General features: G+C 50.6%; 1 protein-coding gene and 1 long non-coding RNA gene across 4 annotated transcripts in view; one reads left to right on the top strand and one right to left on the bottom strand.

Annotated features, from left to right (window-relative positions):
* The first annotated feature begins 324 nt into the window (after positions 1 to 324).
* On the top strand, positions 325 to 2,623 carry LOC141407296 (uncharacterized). The gene is made up of 2 exons (XR_012415890.1): positions 325 to 623; positions 840 to 2,623. It is a non-coding gene; the product is annotated as an uncharacterized lncRNA (long non-coding RNA).
* An 8,411-nt stretch (positions 2,624 to 11,034) lies between these two features.
* The window catches only part of RAD51B (RAD51 paralog B), an 850,300-nt gene continuing 847,264 nt past the window's right edge, over positions 11,035 to 14,070 (bottom strand). For all 3 annotated transcript variants that reach the window (XR_012415889.1, XR_010587847.2, XR_012415888.1), the window contains one exon: positions 11,035 to 13,304. The gene's annotated coding sequence lies outside the window, so the exon portion shown is untranslated. The remainder of the gene's footprint in view (positions 13,305 to 14,070) is intronic.

The following is a 14,070-nucleotide window of genomic DNA, read 5'->3' as shown; positions in this document are numbered from 1 at the left end:
ATAACAGCGGCAACAACACTGGCAGAGCCATTGAGGGAGCACTCATGAGGTGCCAGGCATTTATGGGCACTATGACATTCAAAACTCACACCAGTCTTACAGATGGACAGTGTTATTATTCTCATTTTATCAAAGAGGAAACAGGCCGAGAGAGGATAAGTCACTTGCTGAGCTGATACATGGCAGGGCTGGAACTTCGAGTCTAAGCCTCAGGGACTGGAGAGTCACGTGTTTGGCCATAGTGTTTTCCCACTACACCCAGGAAAGTCCCCCTCTGCCTCACTGGAAGGAAAGTCACATCCAACTTTAACTTGGCAGGTCCTCAGTTGGATCATTTAGAAGGAATGAAAAACAAGAGTAACATTGGCTATTGCATAGGATGCAGGCTACCAGCCTAAGACTGCGGGCAAAGGAGGGCTGGGCAGAGGTGCTGCACATACCTGGCCACCTGGCCCCAACTCTTCCTCTAGGACTCTTTCCACTCATGGCACTCATAGAGGACTTTTTTCCAAGGTGGGAAATCCAGAACAGACTGTTCAGGGTGACCAGAGGCTTGTGGGAAGATGCCTCGGGCCGTAAGCCTTCCTGACTCAGCACTCTTCCACTCCAGTTTTTGGACAGAGGTAAGGCATGTACTTGATGTTGAGCCCACAGCAGACCGATAAGTCATCCTCAGCCTCCCAGAGTCTGGTGGGGTTCTGTTGTCTAGTAAGCCGAAGACAATACTTCATGAATAATGTGGGTGTGATGTTGGGTAACAGTGATGGTTGATGGACTCAGGGGCTGACTCATTTCTGAAGGCCTTGAATCAGACCAATGTTATTTCCTTTGGTTTTCAGTGGACTTAACCCAGATTGCCCTGAACACCTGCTCCTGTTGCTGAATCAGAGATGTGGGCTCTGGCCGGCGGAGGACCGAGACTTTACTGTGGGGCTCGAGCCCAGTTAAAGAAACACTATCCGGGAGATTCTATCGTGGGACTTGAGGCTGGTGGACAAAGCGGGAAGAGGAAGGCCTGGTCTGAGTGAGGGGCATGGGTTTTGAGTCCACAGAAAAGAGGGGAAGTATGCTTTGGTTGAAACCAAAACAGCTCAGAGGGAAGATACAAAATAGGAGCCCTGAGCAAGTTTAGATTTCTGTTTTCTCTCCCTCTCCTAGCGCTCCTCTCGTAAGCTGGGTAGAGGAGAAGCAAAGCCAGGAGATGAGTCCCTGGGTAAGGTAGGCTTCAGGCAGGCCAGTGCCCAGTGCCTGCACTGCAACCTTAAAAGTGACCTGGATCAAGATCTGACCAGTTGGAGCTCCCACCCTTAGCTGGTGAGCCCAGCGCCTCCTGTGTGGGGCGGTCTGGGCTGTCCAGCTATGGGCTTCACAGACACCCCCAGAAATGCAGCTGGGGAGACCCAGCTCCCAGGGGAGTTCCTTGAAGGCAGGGTGGAGTCTTCCCTCCCTGCTTCCTGCTGTGCATCCTGAGCTTCGGGTGCTCAACAGAGCGTGTGGAGGAAGATGCTGTGAGGATGACTCCGGAGCAGTCACCAGGACACAAGACTCCGGGGAAGACAAGTAGGGGGCCAAGTCCTAGGAGGAGCCTTTCACAAACCGCAGGTCCAAGTGGGAGGTGCCAGGCCCCAAGCAGTTAACACTTTTGTTATTGTTAGGGCTAACCCTGGCTTTAAGCCAAACCACGATATGTAACAATTATCCAGATTATCCAAATTGTATGAAAACACCACGTACAATTATTACTCAAATTTTAGCTGTTCCCAGACAGCTTCTGGGAACACATCTATTGCACGGAGTCAATTGCATTGTGTGAAATGTGTGGCCGGCAGGTTATTGAACTTCTAGGTCCCAAGTAGCATCACAAACATGAAGACTCGGGGGACCATTCGCTCCCCTGCCCTGCTCTTTGTTTTGTCCTCCATTTCCTTCTGTGGCTTTGAAAGTCCCATGCCCAGGACAATCTGCTCTGTGGAGAGCCTGGAAGAAATGGGGAGTCCTGCTACAGACGGTTTGCCGAGGCTTGGCCAGGGAAGTTTACTGCGTTGCAGCAGCCTAAAAACGCAACTGGATGGGCATCTCTGCTTTGGAGCATCAGCACTGGCATCATGAAATGTGGGCACTGAGAGAGACTGAAACTCTAGTCCAACTCTCCCCTGGGAGCTCCTTCTCTAAAATTCCAGAGGCTGCATTGTGGCTGGTGTGGGGCCCGGGGAGCATTGCTGTCACTCTTGCCACCCCTGCTCCCTCCCATCCCCTTGTCTGCAAATATTGCCAGGCCCTGTGTAGTTGTCCCAAAGTTCCTCTGTGTCCCTTGCCTCCCTGCAGGGAGAGAGAAGCTTGCAGGTTCTACTGACCCTCCCAGCTAATCTAAGGGGATAGACGGAATGACAAACATTTCTTCAGCAAGGGCTCCTGTGGAAGAGTCAGTGAGCTCCGTGCTTCCCCAGGTGGAAAGGGTAAACGGAGGCAGAATCTGAGCACATGCAGCAAAGATGCTCATGGTGAGGGTCTGCAGGGGGACAAGTGCCAGAACATAGTCTTTGAGTTGCTCTTGTTCCCAGGCCCTGACTGGCTCCCTCTGTCATTCCCTACCTTCTTCAGTACAGTTCCCTCTTTAAATTTTCTTTGGTTGTCAAATGATCCGTTATTGAAATACTTCTATATGCAGCCCTTAACTAGCTGGCCACTCCACCCGCACCGCTATCAAAGCCATCTGTGATGTCGCGAGGGTGGGTGGCGCCATCAACACTACAGCCCACAGACTGGGCAGCCCTCACAATCTCTTTAATGGTTCCAGAGAGTTCTCTGGCTAAAGATCAGTGCTGCATCTGTTGGGCAATGTTGATGATCTCATCACAAATGATATTTCCACTGTGCTTAATGTTTTTCTGCTTGTTTCTGTCTCTTGGTGGTTCCTCGAGGGCTTTGACGATCACTGCAGAGGCAGAAGATGCCACCTGAATCTGGCCTGTGTGTTCTGCACCGTCAGTTTCACTGGAATCCTCTGGCTCTTCCAGTCAATTATCTTGGTGATGTCCTCATTGGCCTTTTTTGGGGACAGACCCAGGGGGCTGATCTTAGGAGCCAGAGCAGATGTAGTACTGACTAGTGCACCTCAGGTATATGACTTTGATCTCGTTGGGATTGAACTTGGATGGCATGGCAGAGGCAGTGGGTTTCTTGGTCTGCCATTCACAACCTCATTCACATGCCCTTCCAGGCTTATCTCCTAGCTCCTCCCTCCACATTCCTATGTGCCACACACACTGATCTGCCTATCGTCACCACCTACAGTGGGCTTGGGTGCCTCTGAACCTGCTGCTCCCTCTGCCTGGAATATATTTATCTCTGCTAAACTCCTGTCCATCTTTTCAAGCTGAAATCAAATCCCCTGTCTGGAGTATTTCCCAGATCTGCATGGAGAGGGTTAAACCATGTGCGTTGCCAGCCACTTTATGGGAGAGAGGGTTTATCTCATTGCACTGTTACTCTCTAATGCCCCTGACATGAGATAGACACTCAATAATGGTCCTATGAGTGAATGAATGTGTGAGTGAATGAATGAATGAGCTGGTGGCAGGGTGAGAAAAGGAAACAGATGTGTCCATTAAGGGAAAACCTGCCTTGTGATTGGAGCCTCTCAAGGCCTCATTCAGGATGTCTTCTCCGGGAGTTGGCTTTGGGGTGCTGCCTCTCCCGCTTTTGCCCCTTGGTGCTAAGTAAAAAGTTCCTCGATGACGCTGTGCCGTCTGCCTGGCCTCTTCCAAGGATTGCTTCATTGGCTGCCGGCTCCTGGCTTTTCTGGTCAGTTCAAGGAGGGATGTGCACACGTGGTTGGGGCTTAATGCCTGAGAAAGCCTGGGAATCAATCAGATCTGGGCTAAATCAGAGGAAGGAGCTCACGCTCTGCAGGGGGGCTGGAGTCTGCTTAGGAGCAGCTAGACAGATGCTTCATAGAGAGTGAGAAAAGTTTCCAGGGTCCGGGGTCCCCGCGTTCTTTGTGGGGGTATGAGGAGGTCCTTGACGAAGGGGCAATAATAGAGATAATTTATCTGGTTGAGGTTGGATGAGAGGGAGCCTGGGGATGGTGGCAGGGGTCTGGGAGAGAATGGGTGAATGTGTGTGTGCATGTTTTGTGGGGAAGGAATGTGGGAAGGAAGGGTATGGACAAGGCCTGACTGTGAGGGCAGGAGAGAGCTGGGGAGTGAGGGTGACTCAGGGGCCCAGCTCTGCAGCCCCTGAATAGTAAGTGCCTGCAAAGGCTTCGCAGGCAGAATGGAAGAAAAGGCAGAATCCAGAAGCACAGGCACAGGCTGTATTGAAGGGGCAGAGTCCCTGGTGCAGAGAGCACCCTTAGCTTGGACGTGTTAATGCAGGCTCAGGTTAGGGCCTCCACAAGAGGCCCAGGAAGCAGAAACAGAGCTGAGAACTCTCCCAGTGCAGGGCGCAGAGACCAGGAGGAGCAGTGTGGGAGCTTCTCAGCCATGGGTCCGTGCATTTCCCCCTCTTCCTCACAATCGCCCTGTGGGGACAGGAGCAGTTTGCGCCCAGGCTGCTGAGGAGTGTGGGCAGCCTGTTTCCCACCTACCCGCCAGCAGTTTATACACTAATAGCCCACAGCACCCCAGGAGGGGGTGAGCGGGGATCCATTTGTTTTTCCAGAGTTTGACCTCTGGGTAAAACTCTTTCCCCAAAATGTGCCGGTTTAAGTGAAAGTGATAAATCAGCCCCTTTGAAATGCAGAAGCAGCTTGGGGAAGCCCCCTTTGATATTCAGCTTGGAACCGGGGCACTTAAAACCTGGGTTAATTCTCCGGCTTTATTGGAGGCAGAGAAAGAGAAGAGGAGGAAACCCAGGGCTGGTCATTAAGTCTGGGGGACTTGAAAAGCCTGGGGCAGGGGCCGGGCTACCGCAAAGGGATCACGAAGGCAAAGCGGCCCTGGGAAAAGCATCCCGGCCCGATGAACTCTAATCCCGGTTCCCACCCAGACAGATGAGACGCGGAGGGTGGTGGAGAGGAGGGGGCGGGCAGGACCGGAGAGAGGCTCTGGACGATGGGGAGGCGGTTGCTATGGAAACGGGGCGGGCACCGGGAAGGAGAAAGCCAAGGGCTAACTTGGTAATTTCCTGAAAGGAGCTGAGAATTCAAGAGAGTGTGTGTCCCATTCACTGGGCGGCTTGTGCTTTCAGAGGTCTGGGGGCTGCGGCCCCTCCATGGGAGCCAGAGCTCTACTGCGGGCCTGTTACCTCCAGAGCCCTGGTCTGGGCCCTTCATTAGAAACATCTGCTCATCATAGTCTCCGCATAACAGAGTGGAGGGGGGAATAAGGCCTTGGGGCCACCACACGTCTTTCAGAGGGTGGGGGCCACTGAGGATGCAAGGTTTTCTCCCCCGTTCCACTCTCAGAAGGGAGGAAGGGCTGGGTGTGGGGACACAGGGGCCCCAGGGTTGCTTTGTGCTAGTAAGGGGACCCCGCATCCTGGATTTTCCAGGGTGGTTCCCACTGTTATTCCCACAAGTGATAAGTCCCAGTCTTGGAGTTATCAGAGAGGGTGTTCCAATTCGGGGTCTGGGACAAGCAACCCCAGTAACTACTCTCCAAGGAGATTCCTCAGAGTTTCCGAATGTGGGTCCTGCCTCCTGACACAGCTGCTGCCAGCCGGCCTGTGAGCTGCGGGCAGGACTGAGTGGATGAGTGGGGGGACGGTTGAGCTGCTGCCTGTCCATCCCTGCTAGGTCTGTTTTTTGCAGAGGAATGGGGAGGCAGGTAGGGAGTAGAGGATGGGAGTTGAGAAAGTAAAAACTTGATCCTCTAGAGCTTGGTCCTCGCATTTCAGCCAGGCCGGAGGAGAGGGCTCCTGCCAGCCCCTGCTCCCCTCTGACTCGGGGGTGCTAAATTCCGGGGAACATATTTACTACGCTGTTGGGCTGGCCTTTGCCTGTCATGGGTTCTGGCTCGGTGGTTTCAGACACAAACACTCAGGATCAGCTTGGTAGCCAGTGACAGGGGCCCTTCCTGAGCCCCCCAGCACCTCTCCCCACCCCCTCCTCGTGGAATCAGGAGCTCATGTCCCTCTGGAGGAGCTTCACCTCCACTTGTGACTCCCACTCAGACCCCGGCCCACCTGGGGCCAAACAGGGCCTCAGGGGTCCACTCTGGTCTCCTGAAGCCTTTCCAGTGTCAGAACAACTCACCCACAATTGCATTCCTCAGCAGGTCTCAGGCAAGGAGGCAAACTAAATAAGTCACAGAAATCACTTTCCTTTTAGGCTTCTTTAACTTGGGGTAATGGAGAGCAACCCTCTAGAAGGTGGGGGCCGTCACTTCCCACCTTCTTGGGGGATGTGGGGAGGCAGGGACAGAGGACCCTTAGCAGGGCCCAGTGGCCCTCAGAGCTGCTGCCCACTTTGCAGTCATCTCTGATGCCTCCTCCTTGCTCTCCTGCCCTTGGGGTGGCCAGGAGAGCACAGGGGGCTTGTCCTGTGCTTTACTCCCCCCTCACCTTGAACCTCCACGGCGCCGGAGCCACGTCATCAAGCTAAAGCAGCAGGGGCTGCCCAACCCCCTGAGCCCCATTCCTGACTGCAAGGGCGGTGGGCTTTGGAAAGGAGGGTGGGAGTCAGGCTCACAAGGTGCCTGCTTGAAAGCAGAGCCAAGGGGCATTAAGAAAAAGGGGCTGGCCAAGGGGAGATACCATCAACCCAAGGCCCAAGAAGAAGGAAGTGATGGGGGAAAGGAGGAGTTGCAGGATGTGGAGTCCAGAGAGAGGAAGACAGGAGAGAAAAGATGGAGGGCAGTCAGCAGGGAAGTAAGGGAGTGTCAGAACCAACTCCTGGTCAAAGCGAGTGAAGGTCAAACTTAGGTTGTCTGAGGTGCTGCTGGGAAAAAAATCTGTGGTGGTGGTGGTGGGGTGTGTGTGCGTGCACATGCATGCGTAGGAGCCTGTGTCCAGATACACACACACACACACACACACACACACACACACACACACACACACACACATATATACACCCAGGGGGAGCTACAGGGTAGGCCTGTGCCAGAAACTGCTGCATTCTTCTTAACCCTAAAGCCAGCGTTCTCTTTGCAAAATGCTTTCTCATTACAAGTAGGCACATTTTCCTCTACGGCACTCGGCTCACTCGGCTGGTTTCTATGTGCTCGCTGCAGTCAAGGCTCTTTTTTCCTCCTCCCTCAAGCAGCTATACATACACAAAACACCTGCATTTTATTAATGCTGCCTGGAGCTGGGGCGGGATGGAGCCCCCTCTGCTCTCACCGCACCCCCTCCTCCTCAGCCATGCTCAGTGAAGCAAAACGCAGGGGTTAACCCTGTGTAGCTGGGTTGTGTCCCAGAGATGTAGTCCCCATGAGGGGTAAAGTGCAGAAGAGGTACAGGGGTCCTGGCCCCGGGACAGTTGGACAGACATTGTGGGAGCTCCCGCCCCCCCACCACACTGCCCCGGCACCACGCATGCCTGGCCCCAAGCTTTTGGCCTAATTCTTGTTTGGCCCCAGACTTTTCTGTTGAGGAGCTGAGGATACCATTCTGTCTTGAAAGGAATCTTTGCAAAGCTCTAAGAGAATCTCCGAAAGGATGGCCCTGTAAACATCTCATCTGTCTGCCTTTAGGAGCCATTGGGACTAAACAATTCCAGAAAAAGGGCTGCTTTTCCTTAAAAAATATTTTAAATTACAAAAAGCACAAAGAATATAAAAGTTGCCTGTAATTTCTTCACCCTGGCAGCTTTGTTAACTTTGTTTTTAAACGAACACATACACGTTAGAAAGCATAACATGAAAATTTAATTTCTCTGCCCTCAAGTTACAGTCGCTCCTCTCAAAGGTAATGACTATTAAGAGTTTCTTGTGTGTTCTTTCCTTCCAGGGAAATAACTTGGGCATATAATGACATCTTCTTTTTTAAATTAAAAATAAGTCTGTAATTCTTGTCATATCAGCACATGGAGATCTCCTCTATTCTTTTTTTTTTTTTTTCCTTGAGACAGAGTCTCACTCTTGTCACCTAGGCTGGAGGACAATGGTGCTATCTCTGCTCACAGCAACCTCTGTCACCAGGGTTCAAGCGATTCTCCTGCCTCAGCCTCCCCAGTAGCTGGGACTACAGGCACTCGCCCCATAACCGGCTAATTTTTTGTATTTTTAGTAGAGATGGGGTTTCATCATGTTGGCCAGGCTGGTCTCAAACTCCTGACCTCAGATGATTCACCCCCCTCGGCCTCCCAAAGTGCTGGGATTACAGGCATGAGCCACCGCGCCTGGCCCTCCTTCATTCTTTTTAATGGTTGTGTGGGAATTCACAGTATGGCTGTACAATAGTTTATTTCACCAGTGTCCTAGTGAGGGGCCACAGGCCACTCCCAGTGACTAAGTCTCGCAGACATTGCTGCTATGAGGATCCTTAGACATATGCCTGGAGCGTATGTGTGTGAGGATAGCAGCAGAATTCCTGCCAGTGCAATTGCCGAGTCAAAGGATATGTGCGTGCAATGTTTGGTCTCCTCTTTTTTGAAAAGGGATGTTTCTTTTCCTGCCCTTCTCTATTTTTTTTCCTACCAGGTAAACTCCTACTTACCCATCAGAATCCAGCTCCAATTTCATCTCTGCGAAGCCTTCTCTGGTGCTCTGGGAAACAACCAGCTCCTTCTTCCATGCTTCCTTGGTCCCACTTACCAAGTCTTACTGTACCCCAATTTTTTTTAGGTGTTTCTTCTCCATATGGGTTCATGATTTGAGGACAGAGACATGTCTTCTTCTGAGGGCACAATGCTTTTGTCTTAAAGTTTTCTTTGTGCAATTCCACTTCTGGATACAGAATTGAAAGGAGGGACAGATATTTGTACCCCCAAGTTCACGGCAGCATTATTCACAATAGCCAAAAGGTGAAAACAACCAAAGTGTCCATCACAGATGAATGGATGAACAAAACGTGCTACATGCACACACACACACACACGCACACACACGTAGACATACATGCACCTGCACACGCACACACACACATGCACCTGCACACACACACGCGCCTGCACACACGCACACATGCACCTGCACATGCGCACACACGCACACACACATGCACCTGCACATGTGCACACACACACATGCAGCTGCACACGTACACACACACATGCACCTGTTCACACAATGGAATAGTATTCAGCCTTCAAGAGGAATGAAATTTTGATACATGCTACAACATGGATGAAGCTTGAGGACATTATGCTAAGTGAAACAAGCCTGTCACACAAGAACCCTGTGTGACTCCACTTACACAAGGTACTTAGAGGAGTCAAAATCATAAAGATGAAAAGTAGAATGGTAGTTGCCAGGGGCTGGGAGGAGGGGATAGAGGAGTTAGTGTTTAATGCGCACAGAGTTTCAGTTTGGGAAGATGAAAAAGTTTTGGAGAGAGATGATGGCAAAGCTTATACAACGATGTGAATGTACTTAATGCCACTGAACTGTACACTTAAACATGGTTAAAATGGTAGCTTTTACGTGAGGTATATTTTACCAGAATAAAACATTTTCTTCGTGTGAAAATATACCCTCTAATAGACTCAGAGTTGCTGACAGGCCCTCTCCGTGGGTTGATGTAACCGTCTCCTTACCTCAAGATGAGGTTGACCCATCCAAGATTGGAGGGAACTTATCCTATTTTCGGATTATTTCCAGGGAAGGGAGCCCATGACATTATTAGGCAATCTTTTCCAGTGTCTCAAAACCCCAGACATTCTGGGTACCAGACCTTTCCTGCTGCACCTGAAGTTGATTTTCCTTGGTCAGTAAGTGCTTTGTCAGGCCACAAACTTTTCATATGCTCAAAGGCTCTAGTTACACCATCCCTAGAGTAGATCTGATGGTGCCAAGTAACAGGCCAGCAAGTGGACTTCGGAGACCCAACAAGGCTCCCTGTCTCACAGGCTCCTCATCAGCATCATGGATAAACAGTGCTAGGCTTGGATTCCTAAGCAGTCCTGGGACACAGGCCCCCCCAGGCCCTGGCAGGTGAAGAGCCTACCATTTCTCACTTCATTTAGGATGTATAATGGTTTGTTGGATGCTAGAACTTTACCCTTTCAGATCTGTGTCTTTACTCTTCAGCTGGAGGCCTCTTGTTGATAGGGTAGTATTTCCCAAAGACATGGGAGCTGAGCTAGAGAGTCATTTCAACAGCCCTTACACTCTCCTCTGACCAGAGACCACATGACATATTAATCAGCTGCTTGAAAGGTATGCCTGGCAGGCATGTTTCCTGCAGCCTGGAAGATGCTGACCTCGTCAGCTTTGAAACATCAAAGGGCTAACAAGAGAACAACAGGCTGAGAAAGACCTCATCACCTGGGTGCTTGTTGACCGCAGCCTTGTAAGGCCCAACACAGCTGAGATGTGTTGTCTGGAGCTCGGAGGAAGTGAAGCTTTTTCTGCTATGAAGACCCGCCTTCAGCCCCCTTTTGGGCACAGGAAGGGGAGGGGGTGAGCCTAAATTGTGGCCCCATGCTTAGTGACTCAGATGTTACTGCTACCGCAAAGGGAAATTCATGTGGGGGTGGACACCTCCAGAGACCTCACTCACCTGTGATTTGGGGGATAATAGCATTACTCATGTGTTCACGTGCCAGGCCTATCACCCCGGAACATTAGTCAAAGGGCTGTGTTGACAGTGATTTCAACTCTTGAATTATATGAAGGACTTGGCCGCAAGAAGGCGTTGAACCCTGAGGAGGACAACAGGCCTCAGGTACTTCATGTGATTAAAGCTGAGACAAGGGGAGTCCCACGGGTCAATCCTGTAACTGGGGTCTGATATACGCTAGTGATAGGCATTAGCATAGTCTGCACATTATATGATGGTCTTGGTCCTTTTCATTTCCTGATAAGCTGGAATGTCTGACAGAGTAAATTCCAGATGCCCTTGTGGAATTCTCATTATGATCATGTTGCTAAGGAACTGTCTTCTACCTGTAAGCAATTTGGAAATACTATTAATAGTATTAACATAGGGTTTTTGCAGTGTGTGGGTTTATTTCTTATTATATTTATAATCACCCCCACCACTACCTTCCCACCCCTAGCTCACCATCCGAGGAGCTGGCATCAGGAAACTCAAGAAAGAAGGAAGAAAGGAAGGAAGGAAGGAAGGAAGGAAGGAAGGAAGGAAGGAAGGAAGGAAGGAAAGAAGGAAGGAAGGAAGGAAATAAGGAAGGAAGGAAGGAAGGAAGGAAGGAAAGAGGGAAGGAAGAAAGGAGTGCAGAAGGAAGGGAAAGGTTGTCCAGGCTTCACAGGAAGAACTGCATTTGTATTATTCTGTATTGAATTCTCAGGACCTCCACATTGCAGGCATCTAGAGGTTCTAATTAATAGTTGATAAATCTTGAAGGGAGGAAAAAATAGTCACAGAAAGTTCACTGGAGTGACCTGAAATTCCACAGCAATTTAGCCAGGAAGCTGGGAGGAGAATATGCCCTTCCAATTTGCAGGCCAGCTCTCTGCAGGAAGCCAGTCAGCTCTCCCAGGGGAAGCAGTGGCCAGGGCCAACATGGGTCTTGAAGCTCAGGACTGGCTTTAGGACTGTGGCTCAGACAAGATGGGCGGCTCAAAGGTATTGAAGGGCTAGGTAGGGCCCTGAAAATCGGGCCTTTCTGCAGCAATCATCAGGGAGACTCATGGTCCTGGGCTACGGAAGGAGTCTTCTTGGCCCAGAATGGCCAAACAGCCAAACATTAGAGCACCTCCAGGGATGCATCCCTGGAAAGGGTCTTCCCCCAGCTGGCTCCCGCGGAGTGCAGGCAGGTCTGCGGGTCTCTCCTCTAGGAGGGATCCAGGGAGCTTGAGAGGAAAAGCGACAGTGTGCCCGCCTTCTTCCTTCTCTGTAGGGCTCTGCTCTCTTTCTTCTTTTTTGAGACAGGATCTTTTGCTTTATTGTCCAGGCTGGAGTGCAGTGGCGTGATCACGGCTCACTGCAGCCTCAGCCTCCTGGGCTCAAGCAATCCTCCCACCTCAGCTTCCTGAGTAGCTGAGACCATGCCTGGCTAATTTTTAAGTTTTTTGTAGAGACGAGGCCTCATCGTATTGCCCAGGCTGGTCTTGAACTCCTGGGCTCAAGCAATTCTCCCACCTCAGCCTCCCAAAGCACTGAGATTATAGGCGTGAGCCACTGAGCCTGGCCTGTTCTCTTTCTTAAGGCGAAGGCTTCTGTTATTTTTTGGTCAACTGAGTGCAGAAAGCCTGTTCCCCAGGACAACCCTTGAGTGGGTCAGAATGTCAGCAGGAGGGAACTGATGGCTTTCCAAGAGTGTTCTGTGCTTGGACATACCATCTCTTGTGTCCTGGTCCTGAGAGCCATGAGACGAAGAACATGGGACAGAGGCAGTGACTGAACTGGGCTTGAGTACACCTTTGTTTGCTGGGCCTGTTTTCCTACCAAGAGCCTGTCAGCCGGGTTTTGGAAAGCCAATCTAGGAGAACGCAGGAGGTTGCAGGCAGCTCTGACCAGCCTGTCTCTCCCCACCCCTTGTTTCAGACCTCTCCAGAGTCTGATGTCCTTCTGCACAAGTCCTTGTTGTCCAGTCTGTGGCCCAAACACCCCCAGGGCATGGTGGAGGCCCGAGACAGCGCCGGTTTTGCTGGGGCCATCAGAAAAGCTTACGAAGCAGGCTCGGCCATTGGCTGGAGGTCACTGGCCCCTGCTGGGCTCATGCAATACTCATGGAACTGGTGTGGGCTCCTGTGGGCTCCCTGTGAGCAATGCCTCACCTATCTGCAGCTTGTCAAAGGACTTGTTCAATATCCTGCGTCCCTTTCTGTTCATTTTTTCTCGCCCCCCGTGCTGTCCTCCTTCCACTCTCCCCGACCACCCCTTCTCTTTTTAAGCTCTTGGCACCAAGTAGCTATGAAGACTCTGAGACCTGGACCATCCCAAGGCTGTAGCTTTCTTTCCTCAAGTCTGGCAGGCTCTGTCGCTGTGAAGAGTCTGAAGGCTTTTTCTTTTCCAGGTAAGCTGGGGAGAGGGTTTGAAGAGCACTGTGAAGTTATGACGGTTTCTTCTTTATTTTCTTTTCCCTCTCTGGGCCTAAGACACCAGATTTTTTTTTTTTTTTTTTTTAACAGTACATTTTGGCAGGCCCCGTTTTTTTTTCTGACAGAAAAAAATAACAGGCATATTTTGGGCGATTACTCAACTGGGGTCCTTTGTGACAGGATATGCTGCTGCGTGACTAATGGAGCTGGCTTTCTCCTGGCTTCCTTCCCCTTTCAGAGCTCTTGTTTACTGCCCTATACAAAAAAAAAAAAAAAAAAAAAAAACCATAAGCTACAGATTTTTATTAAAAAAAATAAAGCCTTGTGAGATACTCAAAGGCAATAAATCCTTCAGAGATTCCATTTCCAGGGCTGCAAACTCCCCGCCCTCTCCCCACTTTTTCTTTTCAGTGCTCAAGATTCACGACATGCGAATCTTCTTCCACCCCCACGTCCCCGCTTTCTTCTGAACATATGTCCAGCAGATCGTGGGGGCCAGGGAGGGCGGGGGAAGGGGAGCAGGATGGGAACCATATTTACGGTGCTTAACTCAGCAATTGCTAAAGGAAGAAATAATGACTTCCAGGGGGCTCTGGGCCTTTTTTCCAAGGCCTTTGTGTTTTCATAATCTATGACAATTTTGTGGTGTAAGCAAAAGTTATTACAAAACATGGAACCAGCCTAATGAGGAAGGTTATGTTCTAAACCAGGAGGGACTATCTCTTTGTAGAGGAAATTCAAATTTGGCTGGCTTTGGAATTCAGAATCCCTGGGCTTTCCAGAGAACTTTTGGGAGAGACTCTCTGGAGCTTGGTGTGTCTGACAACTGGAACTGGACTTTCAGTTTTTCTAGAGATCAGATGGTTTGTTATTTCAAAAGGTATATGGCCCATGGATGGGAAAAGTTGACTAGCTAGTTAGGTTTACCGGAGACCGATTGGTGTAGATAGGGCACAAGACTTGTGGCCAGGTGATGGGTTTGAGTCTCAGTTGTAATCTGGAGCAAGTCATTTAATATCTG

The sequence above is a fragment of the Macaca fascicularis genome, chromosome 7, assembly GCF_037993035.2.
Source record: "Macaca fascicularis isolate 582-1 chromosome 7, T2T-MFA8v1.1".
Taxonomy (NCBI): Eukaryota; Metazoa; Chordata; class Mammalia; order Primates; family Cercopithecidae; genus Macaca; species Macaca fascicularis.
This window is presented reverse-complemented; position numbering and strand designations above follow the sequence as displayed.